At 42.1% G+C, this 18,235-nt stretch overlaps 1 long non-coding RNA gene across 2 annotated transcripts in view; it reads left to right on the top strand.

The window, feature by feature from the left end:
• The window catches only part of LOC309863740, a 31,361-nt gene extending 14,113 nt beyond the window's left edge, over nucleotides 1-17,248 (top strand). The window contains exons 3-4 of one of the 2 annotated variants that reach the window (XR_014311229.1): nucleotides 1,874-1,988; nucleotides 16,971-17,248. This is a non-coding gene — a long non-coding RNA (uncharacterized lncRNA). Of the gene's footprint in view, nucleotides 1-1,873; nucleotides 8,403-16,970 lie in introns of those variants that run through there. The other variant, XR_014311230.1, reaches the window with a different exon arrangement.
• The last annotated feature ends 987 nt before the right edge of the window (nucleotides 17,249-18,235 follow it).

The raw sequence follows: 18,235 nt of genomic DNA, 5'->3' as shown, positions 1-18,235 counted from the left end.
CTGTTACAAGAGCTAAGGTTTTTATTTGCTTTTTATAACTATTTAACTTTTTGCATTTGCCCGTGAAGTCTTTACTTGCCGCTACCGTTAAATGGATAACTAAGTATTGTTTCCCAGTGGCCTAAGCTTCTATTTGACCAAATATTTTAAAACCTCTGTGATATTTTTTGCCAACTTCCCCCAGATCAAATGCTACATTAACTCTTTTTGGCCTTGAACTAACTTTGTGATATTTCTGAGGGTCCCTAGAACATCTCAAAAAAGGTATTTGCTCTTTTCATTAAAAAGGACATGTTAAACTAATTTGGCTTATTTGGTATGTCAAATGCATGAGAAACATTGCCAAATAAAAAGTCATACTAAGTCTTCTTCATGTTGTATGGAATAGGGACTCTACAAATCGTAGGAAATTCCCACAAGTCCAATATATCCTGGTGTTATGTTATCAGTCATAATTCCAGTTTTATCTCAAAATGTGATGTGTCAGAGACATAAACAAATTTCCTTGTCAGTTGCTCCTAATGAACTCTGAACAGATCTTGGATTATGGCCCTTTTTAGGTCCTTTGTCATTTACATATGGTTATTGTTTCACTCCGATGCTCTTGCAAAAGTGTTTGCAAAAGGCTCCGTGCAGAGCATTCTAGAATAAAGGTTTCTGACATCTTTACTATATACTAAAAATCCCCTGAACCTGCTAAGACTTTGCAGAACCAGTAGAAAAACTGGATTCAAGCAAAACAAAGGACTGAATAAACTGAGGAGGATGTTGATAATTTTTTTGAGTTTTTGCTTAAAACATAGCTTTTATTTTTAATATGTTTTTCCAATTCAAAAAACACTTTTTTCTCTTTTCTCTGAAGTTACCTGCGACTTAGAGCAATTTGGTAAAATAGACCTTTGTGAACAAAGAGGAAACGTTTATCTTTTTCTCCCCACCTGATCTCCCCCCCTACCCAAGAATTCAGAAACTCTCAGGGAGGAAACTCTTTTCCAGGTCTCTACAGTTACTTACACGCACTTACAAAAACTATTGTTCTTGTAACGGGACACAATTGGGAAACGCTGATTACATTACCAAGCCTTTAACTGGAATGTCGAGTTTGAGGGAGATCTACAAAGACTCAAATATGACCAGATAGCTTTAAGGAACTAAAACTGACTTTAATGGAGCAAATATATTCCCCTAGAAACATCAGCCTCGTGCCTTGCTTACAGGGTTACCAGCAATCCTTAGTAGGTGAGCAAGGAAGGTCACTTCCTGGCGGATGCAAGAACCTCAGGATATTTTGGGGACCTTGAAAAGAGAGAAATGAGCCCAAATCTACAGGTATTTTAGGCAAAGTCTGATGACAAGTCCTTGGCTTGGTTTCTTAGCTTCGAGAAGCTTTTAGAAGTTCAATCTGAGGGGCGCCTGGGTGCCTCAGTTGGTAAAACGTCTGGCGCTTGATTTGGCTCAGGTCATGATCCCAGAGTCCTGGGGCTGAGCCCTGAGTCCGGCTTCTTGCTCACCATGGAGTCTGCTTGAGATTTTCTCTCCCTCTCTCTTTGACCCTCCCCCTGTCTTTTTTCCAAAGCCATCATGCAAGCTAAATTACACAACTTGATAGAAAGTCCAGAGAAATTACCACGGCAGCTCACAGAGACAGAGACCGTCTTCATGGCTGTTGACATGTGCGCCACCTGGAAAGGTCACCAGAGACATGCAAACTGCAAACCAGGAAAATCTGTCAGACGGCCCCTGTCTGCCCTTCGTCTGAAGAGGCTGCCAGCCTCACATTTAGAAATCTTCTCCTCTAGCTAGCCTCAGAATTCAGAAACGCGCTTCTACTTTGCTCTAATAATGAACAATTATTTTTCTTTTGTTTCCGTAGACATGCCTCTTTGAAATACCTCACTGCCTGGACAATATAGGCCTAACCTTGGGAAGCCGCCTGCCTCACTGCTCCTGAAATGAGTCACAACGTTCTCAGGACTGAGACTGGTTGAGTAAGAGACAGAAAAATCCACTACTGAGCTCCTAACCTGACCCTGCTCTCCACAGACGTTAGCTCAGGTTTTCACAGGCAAGACGTCCAGGGAAGTTTCTGAGGAGGGAACTGATGGGCTTCAGGGAGGGCTGACCCCACATAGGCCACTTTGATACATTGATAATTTTGAATTTAAGTTACTCAAGAAACAGTGCGTGAAGGACACTCTGACCCTCTTTCGTTCCCCTGAAAGTAGGAAATAAATCTCCCCAGTGAAAGTTCCCTTCCTTGTACCAGGAGGTAAAGAGACAGGCCTATCACCAGGGATATGGAATTCAGGGCTAAAAAAGTGATAAAAACCTACTGTCTTCCTTCACTAATTTACTACCACAAATTTTGAGGTCTTGTCAATTCTTTTTCTTGTCACAAGTTCACTGTTTCTTTGTCTGTAAGGTCTAAAACTGTCCACTTGGGTCACTTCTCGGAGTCTCGTCTTTCTATGAGCTCTCTACATCGAAAATTAACATTCACTTTCTTCCCCCTCCTGCTGATCTGTTTTGCGTCAAATGAATTATTAGACCAAAGAACCTAGAAGGGAAGAAAGGAAGTTTTCCTCCCCTACACGGGGTCTCCTGATCAGGATTTACTCTTCTCGACATTCAGATAAGCTCTCCCGGGCGCCTGGCACTGACTGGGCTCAGTACCCCAGGATGTGGTGCCGCGGGAGAGAGGCCACGCTCCCTGGCGTCAGACTTGGCCTTTGTAATGACTTGGGCTTCGAGTTTGCTGTAGATACTATCTTAAAAAGATGTTCTCACTCAACACAAAGTCAAGTATGACAGGAAAAGCCTGGGGCATTAGGGGTGACCACCACCCACTGCAGAGAGAGGACAGGAAGGAGGGCGGGGTGGGCGCCACAGGGGCGGTGGGGGGCAGGGCAGAAAGGCAGGGAGGCCTCCTGCAGGGTTTTGCTGGCTTCCCAGGCTGCTGTATCCCTCGGAGCTGTCAATCTTGGCTCCTTTGGGACCACTAATTTCCCCTTAAAGAGTTGCTTCCCCCACTGCTCCCCCTCTGCCTTTCTTGAAGGGCCCTTTAAAGCAGGCCCTAAGTTAAATAAATACACAAGGGAGACAAACCAGGGCAGTCCCATGTGAAGGATGCAGGCAGGAAGGTCAGGGAGGCCGGGGTGGTAGGCATGGGTGTGTATGTGTGTGTGAGGGTGTGGATGTGTACATTTGTGTGTGTGTGAATGTGTGTGAATGTGTGTGTGTTTGTGCGTGTATGTACATGTGTGGGGATTGGTGCTGGGTACCCCGTAGCCCTTTTGCATCCTTCTCCTCTCTTCTGTTTCCTGGGCCTCCCATGAGTCTCTTGGGCAACCGCCATCTTCCCAGATAGCTGTGCCGACGTTCATCTTCAACTCACTCGATTTTAACCCGCGCCTGCCCTCCCTCCCTCCCTTTTCCACTCCTTCCCTTCCTTTGTTTACTTTTCCAGTGGAATAGAACTTCCTATGATTTTAAAAAATGAACATGCGGCTACATGTAGGAAAGGACAACAGGAAGGGAATGGGCCGTGCTCTGAGCTCAGCTCTCCACACTTTATGTGGGTTACAGGGCTAACTGTGGTGACCCTATGGGCGGCTGGGAAGATGTGATGGGAGAACACACATAGAACATTCCGAGCAGGGCCTGGCACACGGTGGACATTCAGGATTACTGAGCACTCCCGTTATTGCAGGATTTCCCGTCAGCAGCTCGGTGGCCACCGCCGCAGGTCCCACTCTGGATCCACAGACCCGTCTGCCTCACAGTATAGAAATGCCGTTTTCTGTGTCATCAGTTTTTTGCTTACCTGACTTGGAAATGGCTGGACTACATACATGATTTTCATGAGATCCCTAAGCCTAATGGAGAACAGAGAAACTTCTAGAAAGATCTGGAGCCTAAGAGTTGGCCCTACCTACCGTTGGGACAAGGCCCCTCAAAAGGAGATAGGAGAACTGCCCCTGGCTTTTGTGAGAACTTCGTGGCTGGGGAAATCCATTTCTCTTTCAGGGTTTCAGTTCTTAAGCAACAGAACAGGGACAATGAACCACGGCACAGTATTTTGTGAGGGCTAGCGAGCCGATGTCTGTGACAGCCCCGGAAAGTCTGAAAGCTAGACAGATGGGGGCTGCGCTAGCAAAGCTATTCTTTCTCAACCAAGAAAAGAGCCCTGGGGAAAATCACAGTAATTTGGAGCTGGACTGAGCTTGACATTTATAGTTCAAGTGAGGCATTTTACACATTGAAAAAACAGGACGGGGAGGAGGGGGTACCTCGGCCGTCCCCACGCAGAGCAGACACAGGGTCGCTGCACAGGCTCCTCTCACTAGACCACGTGGAAGATCACCCAGGGAGTCCAGGTGTGGGACTGGTCCCCCTGACAGACTTGCCATGAGCAGTTCTTAAGGCCCCTGTTGGTACTGACGGGTGCACACGCTCAGGTAACTGCCACGACTGAGGCATAGAACCCTTTTGTCACTGCACGAGAATTCCCTCATGCCCCTTGGCCGTCAGCCCACTCTCCACCCCCTCTAGCAACATCGCTCTGGGTTTTGCCCCTCTATCATTCTGCCTTTTTTCAGATCATCCTACATCTTCGTCCATCATCAGAGCTCTTACAACAAATATACCATAAACCGAGTAGTTTAAGCAGAACAGAATTCGTTTGGTCCAGTTCAAGACATGGAAGTGCTAGGAGATTCAGCCTCCCGGGAAGGCCTGCTTCCTGGTGCTTCTCGCCGAGTCCTTGCATGACCCCAGGGGCAAGGGCCCGAATCCCCTTCATGCCAACGCCCCCCGCTCCAAATGCCACCACACTGGGGGTTCTGGTTTAACACCTAAATTTCGGGGACACAAACTTGCCGTCTATGGCATTCTATACATGGAAAATTGAGCGTGCGGCCTTCTGAATCTGGAGTTGTCACTCGGCCTGATGCACTGGACATTCATCAGTAACTGTCTCATGGATCAGAGGGGGGCATTTTATATTAGCAAAGTGTTCATGCATGGAAGCATTACAGACTGTTTAACCACACACCGACTAACGCACATGCAGGCGATTGCAAGTCTTTGACTATCAAAATAAGGCTGCTACGAAAAGTCACCTACTCACACCTTCCCCTATCCCTTCCTCCCTGGGAAAATCCCTAAAAGTGAAATCCTGCATCATCGGGCAAGTATATGGTAGGTAACTTTAGAAAGAACTGCCAACCTGTTTTTCCTTGCCAGCAACGTAGGAGAGCGCTACTTGCTCCGAATTCCTACCGGCACCTGGTCCTGACAGTCCTCTTATTCGTTCCATTGTCAGAGGTGTGAAGCCCTATCTCAGATGTGAAGTGGTTTTAATATTTGCCTGGTTACTGGTGACATAGAGCGTCTTTTTGTATGCTAATTTGCCATTTTTATGCCCTCCTTGGCAAAGCGACAGCTGAGATCATTTGTCCACTTTCTAAAATTGGGCTTTTGTTTTCTTGAATTTTGAGAAGTATTTAGATTTACTGGATATAAGTCCTTTAACTGATTTATACGTGGCAAATATTTTTGTCCCTGTCTGTGCCTTACCTTTTTATTCTCATAGCAATGTCTTTTGAAGAACAGAAACGTTGTAGTTTTGGTGAAATCCAATTTATCAGTGTTTTTCTAGAGTCTGCTTTTGGGACTGTATCTAAAAAAATCTTTGCCTACGATTTCTAAAGTCATGAAGATATTTCTCTCATATTTTCATGGCTTCAGGGTTTACATTTATGTCTAAGATCAAGTTTGAGTTAATTTTTGTGTGTGTGCAAGGTATGTACTGAAGTTGCTTTTTTGCATAAAGAAAATTTGCATTTGTTGAAAACACTGTTTTCTCAACTGAATTACTTTTGCACTTTGTCAAAATCAGTTATTCCTCTATGTGTGTCTATTTCTGGATATTCTGTTACTGCTGTACTGAACTATTTATCTACTGCAAGTCTAATGCCACACAGTCTTGATTAGTGTCAGTTCATAATGTCTTGAAATCAAGTAATGTTAACTCTTCCAACTTTGTTCTTTTTAAAAGTTGCTTTGGTGGTGGTGGGGCACCTGGGTGGCTCAGTTGTTAAGCTCTGCCTTCTGCTCAGGTCATGATCTCAGGGTCCTGGGATTGCCCCGCCTCAGGCTCCCTGCTCCACAAGAGACTGCTTCTCCCTCATCCACTCCCCCTGCTTCTCTTCCTTCTCTCCTTGTCTCTGTCAAATAAATAAGTAAAATCTTAAAAAAAAAAATCGCTTTGGCTTGTCCACATTCTTTGCCCTTCACGTAAATTTTAAGATCAGTTTGTCAATTTCTATAAGAAAAAATAAGAAAACAAGAACAAAACCAAGAAACCCTGCTGGCATTCTGATTGGAATTGTGTTGCATCAATGGATCAGTCTGAGCAGAACTGACTTCGGAATAACATTGAGTGACCCTTGAACACGGTATCCTGTATCTCTTTTTAGGTGTTTTTCAGTTACTTTCAGCAATATGTGTAAGTATCCAGATTTATCGGCACGTATTTCATATTTGGGTGCTATTGTAAGCAACATTTTAAAAAATTCAATTTTGTATTATTTATGGCCAGTATATAGACATACCTTTGCTTTCTGTATATAGATCTTATGTACTGTGGTCTTGCTAAACTCACATGTTAGTTCTACTAGTTTTTAACAGATTCCCTCAGATTGTCTACACAGATGATCATGTGATCATTCAGGAATAAATACTTCTACCTTTCATAGCTCAGTGACTTTTTATTTTCCTTGCCTATTTTCACTGGCTAGATCCTTTCGTAGAATGTTGAATAGAAATAGAAATAGTAAATATGTCTTGCTCCTAGCCTCAGGGAGAAAACATTTACTATTCCATCATTATGTGTGACGCTGGCTGTAGTTTCCATCGCTGCTCTTCTTCGTCACATTGAAGAGGTTTCTAGTCTCTGTAAGTTTTTGTCAGGAATGGATGTTGGAATTAATAAAATGTTTCTCTGGAGTCTACTGAAGTGCTTATATAATTTTTCTTTTTTTTTTTAAAGATTTTATTTATTTATTTGACAGAGATCACGAGTAGGCAGAGAGGCAGGCAGAGAGAGAGAGTGGAAGAAGCAGGCTCCCTGCTGAGCAGAGAGCCCGATGTGGGGCTCGATCCCAGGACCCTGAGAGCCGAAGGCAGAGGCTTAACCCACTGAGCCACCCAGGCGCCCCATACAATTTTTCTTTCTTTCTTTTTTTTTTTTTTTTTTGTTAACAGGGAGAATCTTGAATGTTAAGTCAATCTTGCTTTTCTGTGATAACCCCCACTGAGTTTATCCAATTTTTATTGATTTGTTAAAAGTTTGCTTAGAATTTTTGTACCAGTCTTCATGAAGGATATTGGTCTAGAGCTGTTTTTTCTTGGAACTATCATTGGTCTGGTTTCGGTATCAGAGTAATGCTGGCCTTACAGAATGAGTTTGAGAAAGTGTCCTCCTCCTCAATATTCTGCAGGAGTCTGTAGAATTGGCATTTTTCTTCCTTAAATGTTTGGTAGAATTCCAGTGAAGCCATATGGACTTGGGGTTTTCCTTGTGTGAAGGTTTTGAAACTGAAATTTCAGTTTCCTTAATAGATATGGGGTTATTGATGTTATATTTGGAGAGTTTTGGTAGTTTATCATTTTTTTTAAGATTTTATTTATTTATTTGAGAGAGAGACAGTGAGAGAGAGCATGAGAGGGGAGAAAGACAGAGGGAGAAGCAGACTCCCCACTGAGCAGGGAGCCTGATGTGGGACTCGATCCCAGGACTCTGGGATCATGACCTGAGCTGAAGGCAGTCGCTTAACCAACAGAGCCACACAGGTGCCCAGTAGTTTATCTTTTTTAAGGAATTGAACCATTCTTCTATAACTTGTCAAATTTATTGACATGGAATTTTTCACAAGATTCTCTTTTTTTCCTTTTCGTGTTTATAGAATCCTTAATGATACTGCCTCTCTTGTTCCTGATATTGGTAATTTGTATCTTGTCTCTTTTTTCTTGATCAGTCCAGCTAGATGCTTAGTAATCTCACTGATCCTGATGAAGAGCCAGCTTCTGATTTCATTGACTTTCTTTTCTTTCTTTTTTTTTTTTTTTTGCTTTTTCTGTTTTCAATTTCATTGATTTCTGATTTTATCTTTACTATTTCCTTCCTTCTGCTTTTTTTGGGTGTAATTTGCTCTTCTTCTTTATAGTTTCTTAAAGCAAAAACTTAGATAAATGATTTGTACCCTTTTATTTCTAATATAAATATTTAATCTTATAAATTTCCCTCTACACTGTTTTTGTTGCATCTGCCAAACTTCATAAGTTTTATTAATTTTATTCAGCTCAAAATATTTTCTAATGCCTCAGACAAACCATAAGTGACTCTTTTTTTTTTTTTTTTAAAGATTTTATTTATTTATTTGACAGAGAGAACTCACAAGTAGATGGAGAGGCAGGCAGAGAGAGAGAGGGAAGCAGGCTGCAGAGAGCCCGATGCGGGACTCGATCCCAGGACTCTGAGATCATGACCCGAGCGGAAGGCAGCGGCTTAACCCACTGAGCCACCCAGGCGCCCCCATAAGTGACTCTTAATCTCACAAAACAAACTGAGGGTTGCTGGGGGGAGGGGGGTTGGGAGAAAGGGGGTGGGATTATGTACATTGGGTAAGGTATGTGCTTTGTTGAGTGCTGTGAAGTGTGTAAACCTGGCGATTCACAGACCTGTACCCCTGGGGATAAAAATATATGTTTATAAAAAATTAAAAATTAAAAAAAATTTTTCTAATGCCTCTTGTGAAATACTCTCTGATCAATGAGTTATTTAGAAATATTTAGAAATATGCTGTTTAACTTCTAAGGACTTAGGGGTTTTCCCAATATATTTTTGATGATTTCTGATTTAATTCCACTGTGGTCTTAGGAATTATTTGCATAATTTAACTTTTTAAAAATTGTTGAGGTATGTTTTTTGCCCAAAAACATTCTTTACCTTGGTGAATGTTCAATGTGTATTTCACAAAGAAAACATATGCTGACAATTTGGAGTCTCCCATAAATGTTGATTAGGTCAAGTTGGTTGATAGTGTTAGAAGGTTTCCTCTGGCCTTACTGATTTTTTCTGTACGCCTATTCTACAGATTACAGGGAGAGGAGTGTTGAAATCTCCAACTGAGATTGAAGATTTATTTCTCCTTGCTGTTCTAGTAATGTTTGCTCTATATATTTTGTGCCTTTTAAAAAAAAAAGATTTTATTTATTTATTTCAGAGAGAGACAGAGTGCAAGTATGAGTGGGGGGAGGGGCAGAGGGAGAAGCAGCCTCCCCAGCAGCGATCCCGGGACCCTGGGATCATGACCTGAGCAGAAGGCAGATGCTTAACCAACTGAGCCACCCAGGTTCCCATAGTATTCATTGTAAATTTCTATTGCCATCTCTGGAACACAGGAAGTGCTCATTAAGAATTTGTTGAGTGACTAAATGCCTAAACTTGAGAAAAAAAGGATGTTCCCTCTGTGTCCGATCCATACTGTGACCATTTCCTTTTCTTTGAAAGACATGCATTTGTCAGCTTTTGCTGTGGTAATAGTGTATAATAAAGAACTCAAAAAACCTCAGTGGCTTACAACATTAGCTGTTTTTCTCAGTGATCTTTGGGTCATGGGTCTGTAGGATGACTGAGTGGCTCTTTCATTTGGGGCTTAAGTCTGTTCTCCAGATCTGGTGTTGGGAGAGCAGCTGCCAGAAACACACATTTCCCCAGGCTGGATCCAGAAGCTTAAGAAGCCAAACAAAACCACAAAGATACATTTAAAGTACATCTGCTTGTATCTCATGTTCTAACATTTCACTGATAAAAGTCATAAAGTTTTGGGGCACCTGGGTGGCTCAGTGGGTTAAGCCTCTGCCTTTGGCTTGGGTCATGGTCTCAGGGTCCTGGGATCGAGCCCCACTTCGGACTCTCTGCTCAGTGGGAAACCTGCTTCCCCCTCTCTCTCTGCCTGCCTCTCTGCCTACTTGTAATCTTTCTCTCTGTCAAATAAATAAATAAAAACCTTAAAAAAAATTTTAAGGTTATAAAGCCTAAAGTTAGCCAGGGAGATTTTAAACACACACACACACACACACACACACACACACACACACACACGCTTTACATTGTCCTTATGGATACTCTAAGATGTATAGCAAAGCCATATGGCAGAATGTGGACCTATAATTCCACTGTAGGGAGAGAGTGAAGAGCCAGTAATGCAACTGGCCATGGATGCCTTCAGTAATAATTGTGAACACACGTGTATCTATATACAAGGCATTGTTCTAATCATTTTGCCAATATGGACACATCAGGTTTAATAATGCCTTTTATACAGGCTTAAGGGTGGATGGAGATGTCAAAGTTCAAACTGGTTTTTGTATAGACTTATAGAGTTGTTGTTTTTTTTTAAAAATATATTTATTTATTTACTTATTTTGTGAAAGAGAGAGAGAGAACCAGCAGGACGAGGGTGGGAGGAGTGGGGGGAGGGAGCAGAGGAGGGGAAGCAGACTCACTGCTGAGCAGGGAGCCTGATGTGGGGCTCGGTCCCAGGACCCTGGGATCATGACCTGAGCTGAAGGTGGACATTTAACTGACTGACCCACCCAGGTGCCCTAGACTTATAGATTTGTAAAGGATACTGAAAGTTATGTATGTTAAAATGTTGCAAAAGGTACTCAAAATTTTAAATTCTATGTGAAAAACAAATCCATCATGGGAGGAGTCCAAATACTTCACATTGTTATTCAAGGAATTGTCTGAAAATATTGCTGTTAAAAAATCCATATATACCCTTTGTATTTATATTGAGTATCAACCAGCAGATATTTATGGCATTTCTGTTGAATACAAGACTTTAGATGGTGTACTGTGGGGATTCCTGTCTTTGGGGAACTTTAGATCTAGCCAGGAGGAAAAAGGCATTTCCATGAAGACAACGAACTGTAACTCAAGGCAGAAAATGTCAAGTGCTAAATGACAGCTGTGAGGACAATGGAATTTCAAGGAAGGCCTTGTCCATGCCTTTGCCCTACAAAAATACTGAGAGGTCTGCTATTAAAGGTTCTGTAAAGACAAGTCATCATTAAGCCCAGATGCCTTCCCATACTTTTCTATTTGGTCATGTCCTGTCCGAAGATTTGTTTCAGACATTCAGAAGAAAGGTGGATTGTCATTCATTACAGTACTTCTAGAACTCCAAAAGTGTCCTAGAGAAGCAAGGCGCAGACTATATTACACTTTATTGATTTGGTGAACATACTTAATACCTCTGGCCCTTCTTCTGTCTTCCACTCTCTCTATTTTTTTTTTAAGATTTTATTTATTTGTCAGAGAGCACAAGCAGGGGGAGCAGCAGGCAGAGGGAGAAGCAGGTTCCCCAGTGAGCAGGGAGCCCAATGTGAAACGGAGCTCTATCCCAGGACCTAGGGATTTGACCTGAGCCTAAGGCAGACGCTCAGCTGACTGAGCCACCCAGGAGCCCCGGCACCCTTTATTTCTAGGTATTAAGAGCGTGCAGTCCACCAGAAACAGATGTTTGTTCAAAGTCTTCACACCAATTCTCACAAAACCATTGCCTCCTTGTACTTCATTCTTCAGTCTTGATTCTTTTTGTTTATCCAAGGGCACTAAGGCAATGTTTGTCTACACATGGAAATTTCTGTTCACGACAGAAAGGGAACTGGAAGTTCATTTCTTTTCAAGGTCATACTGTTTTTGCCAGTCCCAAACCTAAGACTGGGTGTGTGTGGGGTGTGTGTGCTATGATTCCTGAATAAGTACTATGAAAAGTTATGTTTGACCTTGAGTTTTTCTCTTTAAATAAGATCCTAGAGATAAGGCATTTTTCTTTTCCATTCTGATTTTTCTCTCAACCATTGATTTCAAGGTTTTTGTTCAGACACATTATACTTTTCGTGATATATACGCACATATATGTACATACCGGCCCTTAACTCATAGGACACACGATGTAAAATGGAGGTCAGTTTGGGGACTTGAATCCCTGTGGATTCCCACTTGCAGCATGGATCTGGTCTTATTTGATCCATGAAATAAGATACCCATCCAAATACTCCATTGCCCTGGAAATCAGGTTATACTGCCTGGGGTTTCAGTTAACATCCACACTCAAATTTTTGGATTGAAAGTGATGAAATATGCCTTTCAAAACCAAGTAATAGCAAGTTTCTTTGTAGTCATTTATTTCCACAGAGCCATCCCCATTGTATTTAAATTTTGAGGTATAAGAGGAAAAAATGGGTGCCCATGTCACTTTTGAGAAGTGACTCTGAAGAGAGTGAGTTTAATAACCCCTTAACCCTAAGACTGCTGTTACATCTTTCTGGGATTCTACCCACCAGCTTTGCTCATCTACCTGTCTTATATTTTTGATTTATGTCCAAATCCCAGTGCACAGAAGCCTTCAAGAAGAGCTGGGCATTCACTCACTATCATCTTACACTCTGTATGCATCTTTGGGCTTTCTTGGCTGGCAAAGGAAGGAAGGAGAGAAGAGGGGAGAAGAAGGAAGGGAGGGAGAAAGTAAAGAAGGAAAAAGGAAGAGGAAATAGAGGGAAGGGAAGAGAGAAAAAAGTGTTTTGTGTTTTTGTAAATATAAAAGTGAGGATATTCACACAAATCATAAAAATTGGTTAATTTCACTTCATCAAAATTAAATACTTCTTTTCTTCAAAAGATACGATCGATGAACATGGAAGAACAGGGCACAAATTCAGAGAAAATATTTGCAATACATATGTGATCAGAGACCTGAGTAAACAAGCTCTGAAAGAAAACACAGGAGAAAATCTTTGTGACCTTGGGATAGAAAAGATTTCTTAGATAGCATAGAAAGGCACGATTCATAAAGAATTAATAAATTGGGCTTCAGCTGTTATTTGAAAAATACTGTTACGAGATGCACCGTGAACCAGGAGAAAATATTTACTGATCACATATTGATAAGGGATTTGTGTCTAGAACAAATAAGGACTCTTGTAACTCAGTAATAAGAAAACAGTCCCTCCAAAAATAAGTGGAAGATTTGAATACACTTCACCACAGAAGACACACAGATGCAAATATGCATATGAAAGGACACTCGGGAGAGCATTAGTCATGAAAAAAATGCAAATTAAAAGTGTAAGATACTCCTACATTCTTATCAGAAAGATTTTTGAAAAATAGACAAACAAATCTGGCAAAACCAAGCGCCCAGGAGGCTGGGGGTGGTGCAGCCTGTCTGGAAAACATTGGCTACTTCTTCTAAAGGTAAACATTTTGCTTGACGAAGCGATCCCACTTCTAAGTATTGATAAAATACATAGGAAAACATGTCCACACCAAGCCCTGAATAAGAATATCTACAATAGCTTTTTTCATCGAGCCAAAAACTAAAAACAACTCAAATGTGCCTCAACTCATGAATGAATGTACAAACTATTGTATCCACAGTGTGAACTATTGATTTACACAAGAGTATGAATTAATTCCAGAAAGTTTGATGCTATGTTAAAGAAGCCAGACCCCAAAGATTACACATGATATGATTCCATTTCTGTGAGAGAAACAGGTCAGCGATTGAGGCGGGTGAAGAGACTGATGACAGAGAGACTCAAGGGAACTTATTTGGGGTGATGAATGACTTCTGTCTTGATTGTGTTTGTTGTGATTGATTGTGTCATATGTGTTTGTCAAAAGTTATAGGATCATGTACTAAAATGTAATCTATACATCTAAAATATATCTCATTAAACCGGATTAAAAGTAATGATCCACTTTTATCCATAACATTAATAGATGCAGTTAAGGGGGTGCCTGGGTGACTCAGTTGGTTGAACATCTGACTCTTGATTTCGGTTCAGGTCATGATATTCAGGTCATGAGAACGGGTCCTGCATAGGGCACTGCGTTCAGTGGGGGAGTTTGCTTGAAATTGTCTCTCCCTTCCCCTCCGCCCTCCTGCCTCTGCTCACATACACTCTCTCTAAAATAGATAAATCTTAAAAAAAAAAAAAAAAGTAGATGAGTTAAAAAAAAAGATAACTGAGCCAAATTGAGTATAAAAGGTTCAGAAAATAAATAAACAAGGAAAAAGAAATAATCACCTATAACTATAGCTCCTACAGATGGTCTGTGTTAATAGCATAGGTACATATGTTTTTTATATAAAGTTTTATAGCTCAATTGGATTTCTTAATATCTTTGCATGACCATTTTCTCCTATGCTATCATCCCTGTGGCCACAGGGTACTCCACTGTATAAACATACCCCAGATGATTTAACAAATTCTCTGTTATTGGACATTAAGGTTATTTATAGTGTTTCACTTTCATAAGTGGTGCTGCTCTAAGCATTCTTATATGCATATTTGTGGATAACCGTGATTTATTTCTTTAGGATAAATTCGTAGGAATGACATTGCTGGTTCAAAGGAAAGGCGCATTTTTAGGGATATTTATATAAGTGTTATCAAATCGCCCTACAGAGAGTTTGCACCAGTTTCCCTAAGCTTATTTTTAGGTTCTCTTTCTTTTTATCCCCATTTCACAACTTTCCTTCTAAATTCATCCTGCCCCTCTCTTAATAGAAAAATTCCAGCCCAGAAACTACTCATCGGAGGACTTTCTGAAGGGCTGCATATAGAAGAAGAGGGCCTTGTGAAAGGATCCTGTTGTAGTATCTATCTCTTCTCCTGCCCTCCTCACTTCCTGTGGGCTGGAGCTTCCCCCCACCAACTAAATAAGCTTAATTTATTAGTTAATAATTCATTTTTTTGTTTTAAAAATATTTTATTTATTTATTTGAGAGACAGTGAAAGAGAGAGCATGAGTGGAGGGAGAGGCAGAGGGAGAGGGAGAAGCAGACTTCCCATTGAGCAGGGAGCCTGATGCAGGGCTCGATCCCAGGACCCTGAGTTCAGGAACTGAGCTGAAGGCAGATGCGTAACCACGCAGGTGCCCTAGTAATTCATTTTTCTCACAGAATGATTTTAATTATCAAGGTAAAAAGACTGAAGCTCAATGGGGAAAAAAAATCAACTTCACATTTAATTTAGTATACAAACCTATGCTAATGGTGTGATTTCTGATCAATGCCATGTGTGCTGAAAACCTCTTATGGAGCCCAGTGCTGGTGTCAAGGACTTTCAGAGGTTTGAGACCCTAGGCTTGGGCCCACAGGTCTGGAGGAAACAACCAGGAACAGGGGGTCCCCCGTTCTAGGAAGCACCCTGTCGTCGGTCAGTTCTGAGCTCCACACCTGTCCACTCACCGTCTGGTAGTCCTGGGTCCATAAATAATTACTTTAGTGAAGCTGCATAATGTCCCTCTTACCTGATGCTGTGAGGCCAAAAGAAGACATTGCTTCTGAAAGCATCTGAAAAGCATCAAATATGATTTGAAACTACCTATGAGTATTATTATTTTTTTGTTGTGATAACACTGGAGAACATTCCAGAAAGGATCAGCTCAAGGGTTCAAGAACCCTCAGTTCCACTCCCAGAAACTTGAATGAGTGTGATGACCCTTTCCCTTGCTGGGTCCCGGGTTAGACCCGGGGTGGCCGAGGGTGGTGTTCTAAGAGAGTTCCCCTCAGACCAGCCTCTCAGATATATTCCTATTTTTAGTTTTATCCCTTCAGAAACTGGTCTTAATCCTGGAGATGGCAAGGAGCTGTTCTGATTACATTTCGGGGAGCTGGGACAAGGAAGTCAGGTCTGCATTTTGGAAAGAACAGTGGGGCGGCAGGCTGGGGAGGAATGGGAGGGACGCCCACAGGTTGCCTGTCTGCCTCCAGTCCTACTCTGCACTATTATCGCTCCTTTGCTACTGGGTTTCCAGATAGATAGGGCCCTTGGAAGGCCCCAGAAGCCTGGTGGAGAGCAAGTTAGGGAGAAGTCAGGGTACTTCCACTCCTTCCCTCTCTGGCAGCATCTCCTTTAGATGCTGCATCTCTCCAACCATTCCAGCTCCTACTGAGTCACACCCCTGACCCCACCTCTGGGCTCTGGCCAACTTTTCTCCTTCTTGCCCTGGGAGCCCTAGCAGCTTCCTGCAACTCTTTGAATTGCCTCCAACCTCCTGTGGAGCTCCCAGCTTTTCTATCAATTGCGAACCAATTCCCTATGCTCAATCTCCACTTTTGGAAACACCTAGAATGGCTTCTGTTATCTGGATTGGATTCTGAGGGACTAAGAGGGGAAGAAGAGCAGGTGGCAATTCAGTTCAACAGCCGTTCATGAAAAACTCAGGGTGCAGGTCCAGTCTCCAAGGGGAAGACAGGCATGCAGATGGACAGTTGCCTTGGACTGTTGTACCAAGTGCACCATGGAGGTGTGGACAAGGACATGGGAGCCCGGTCACAAGGTAATGGCTCTCACTAGCGTCTGCACATCAAGACTCAAGAAGACCTTGAACAAAGGCAGAGGAGGATGATTGGATGATTGCCCCATCAGGGCAATTGGATATGAAAGATGAGGGAAAAGAGGGACTGGAAAAGGTCCACAGGGAACCTTGGAGGGTCTCTCTAATTCTGGAGGAGACCTGCAATTCTGCTTCTACCCTCTTTAGAGTGTGAAATTCTCTCCATCTTTCCAAATGTAGTTCAAAAGCTATCTCAACCATGATTTTCTCTGCTGAGAACATGAATTTTAAAAGCCTTATTTAAGGGGCATCTGGGTGACTCAGTTGGTTAAGCTTCTGCCCTCAGGTCATGATCTCAGGGTCCTGGGATCGAGTCCTGCATTGGGCTCTCTGCTCAGCCCAGAGTCTGCTTGTCCCTTTCCCTCTGCTCCTCCCCGCTGCTTGTGCTCTCTCTCACTTTCTCAAATAAGTGAATAAAATCTTTAATAAATAAAAATAATAATAATTAAAATTAAAACCTCATTTTTTGTTTTTGTTTTTTTAATAGCCTCCATGCCTAGCATGGAACCCATCCTGGGGCTTGAATTCAAGACCCTGAGATCAAGACCTGAGCTGAGATCAAGAGTCAGATGCTTCACTGACTGAGCCACCCAGGTGCTTCCTGGCTCTTTTGTTTTTTAAGGTCAACACCATTGACCTCCCCAGCGGAAATTCTTTTTCCCACCTCTGTACTTTCCTACCACTTCATCTTGGCACTGTTCAAGCACATACCCACTTCTCTTATATTCTAATAAAGGGTCTGTAAGAAGGACTAACACTTACAAAGCACCTGCTATGTGCCAGAAAATTATTAGCTTGTCCCCCATTTTGTTCCCACAGTGACCTATGTGGGGAAATATAGGGACCTATGTCCCTATATTAGTCTCTGTATTACAGATGAGGAAACTGAGCTGTGGGAAGATTTAAGGATTTTTGCAAGGATGCACAGCGGCTGAACAGCAAAGCCCAGACTTAGTACGTCTTCAGGGTTTACACTGTTAATCACCCCATCACATAACCCCCTCTGTATATTCTCTCTCCATACTATGTTCAGAATTTTTTCCTACAGAAAACATGAAACTTCTTAGGACACTGGTCTTAGATACACTGATGGGATATACTAAACCCATTTCTTGAACACCCCAGGCCTTTGCACACGCTGCTCCCTTGTTGAGAACATGTCCCCTGACCTTTGCCTCCTGGCTTCTCCTCAGTCTTCGGGTCAGGTTTGGATACTACATCCTGATCAAGATCCTTCCTGCCCATCCTAATAAATCAGACCCCTCTCCCCTGTTCATTTCCTTCAGAGAACATTGTTAAAGTTATGTATTTGTTTGTTTCCTTGCATGGATTCTGCCTTCCTCAACTAGATTACAAGTCTGAGAAGGCAGCACACACACCTGTTGTACTCACCACTGGTTGCCCATAAGGGCATCTACCACATAGTAGAAGACAAATTAATAAGGAAGGATGGTATCTTCTCACTGGGGTACATAAAATATGTTCTCATCCTCATGTGACACCATTATTAAGAAATAATTCAGAGTAGAAATGTGGTGGAAGGAGCAATCATACAGAAATTGGAAACTGGGAGTTTTTAAAAAGATCCTAAAGGTAAGAAATGTAGTGATCTGAAGGGGAACGCGTACCCGAATGTTTATAGCAGCAATGTCCACAAAAGTAAAACTATGGAAAGAACCTAGATGTCCATCAACAGATGACTGGATAAAGAAGATGTGGTGTATATATGCAATGGAATACTATGCAGCCATC

The sequence above is a fragment of the Mustela nivalis genome (assembly GCF_964662115.1).
Source record: "Mustela nivalis genome assembly, chromosome: 4".
Classification (NCBI taxonomy): domain Eukaryota; kingdom Metazoa; phylum Chordata; class Mammalia; order Carnivora; family Mustelidae; genus Mustela; species Mustela nivalis.
This window is presented reverse-complemented; position numbering and strand designations above follow the sequence as displayed.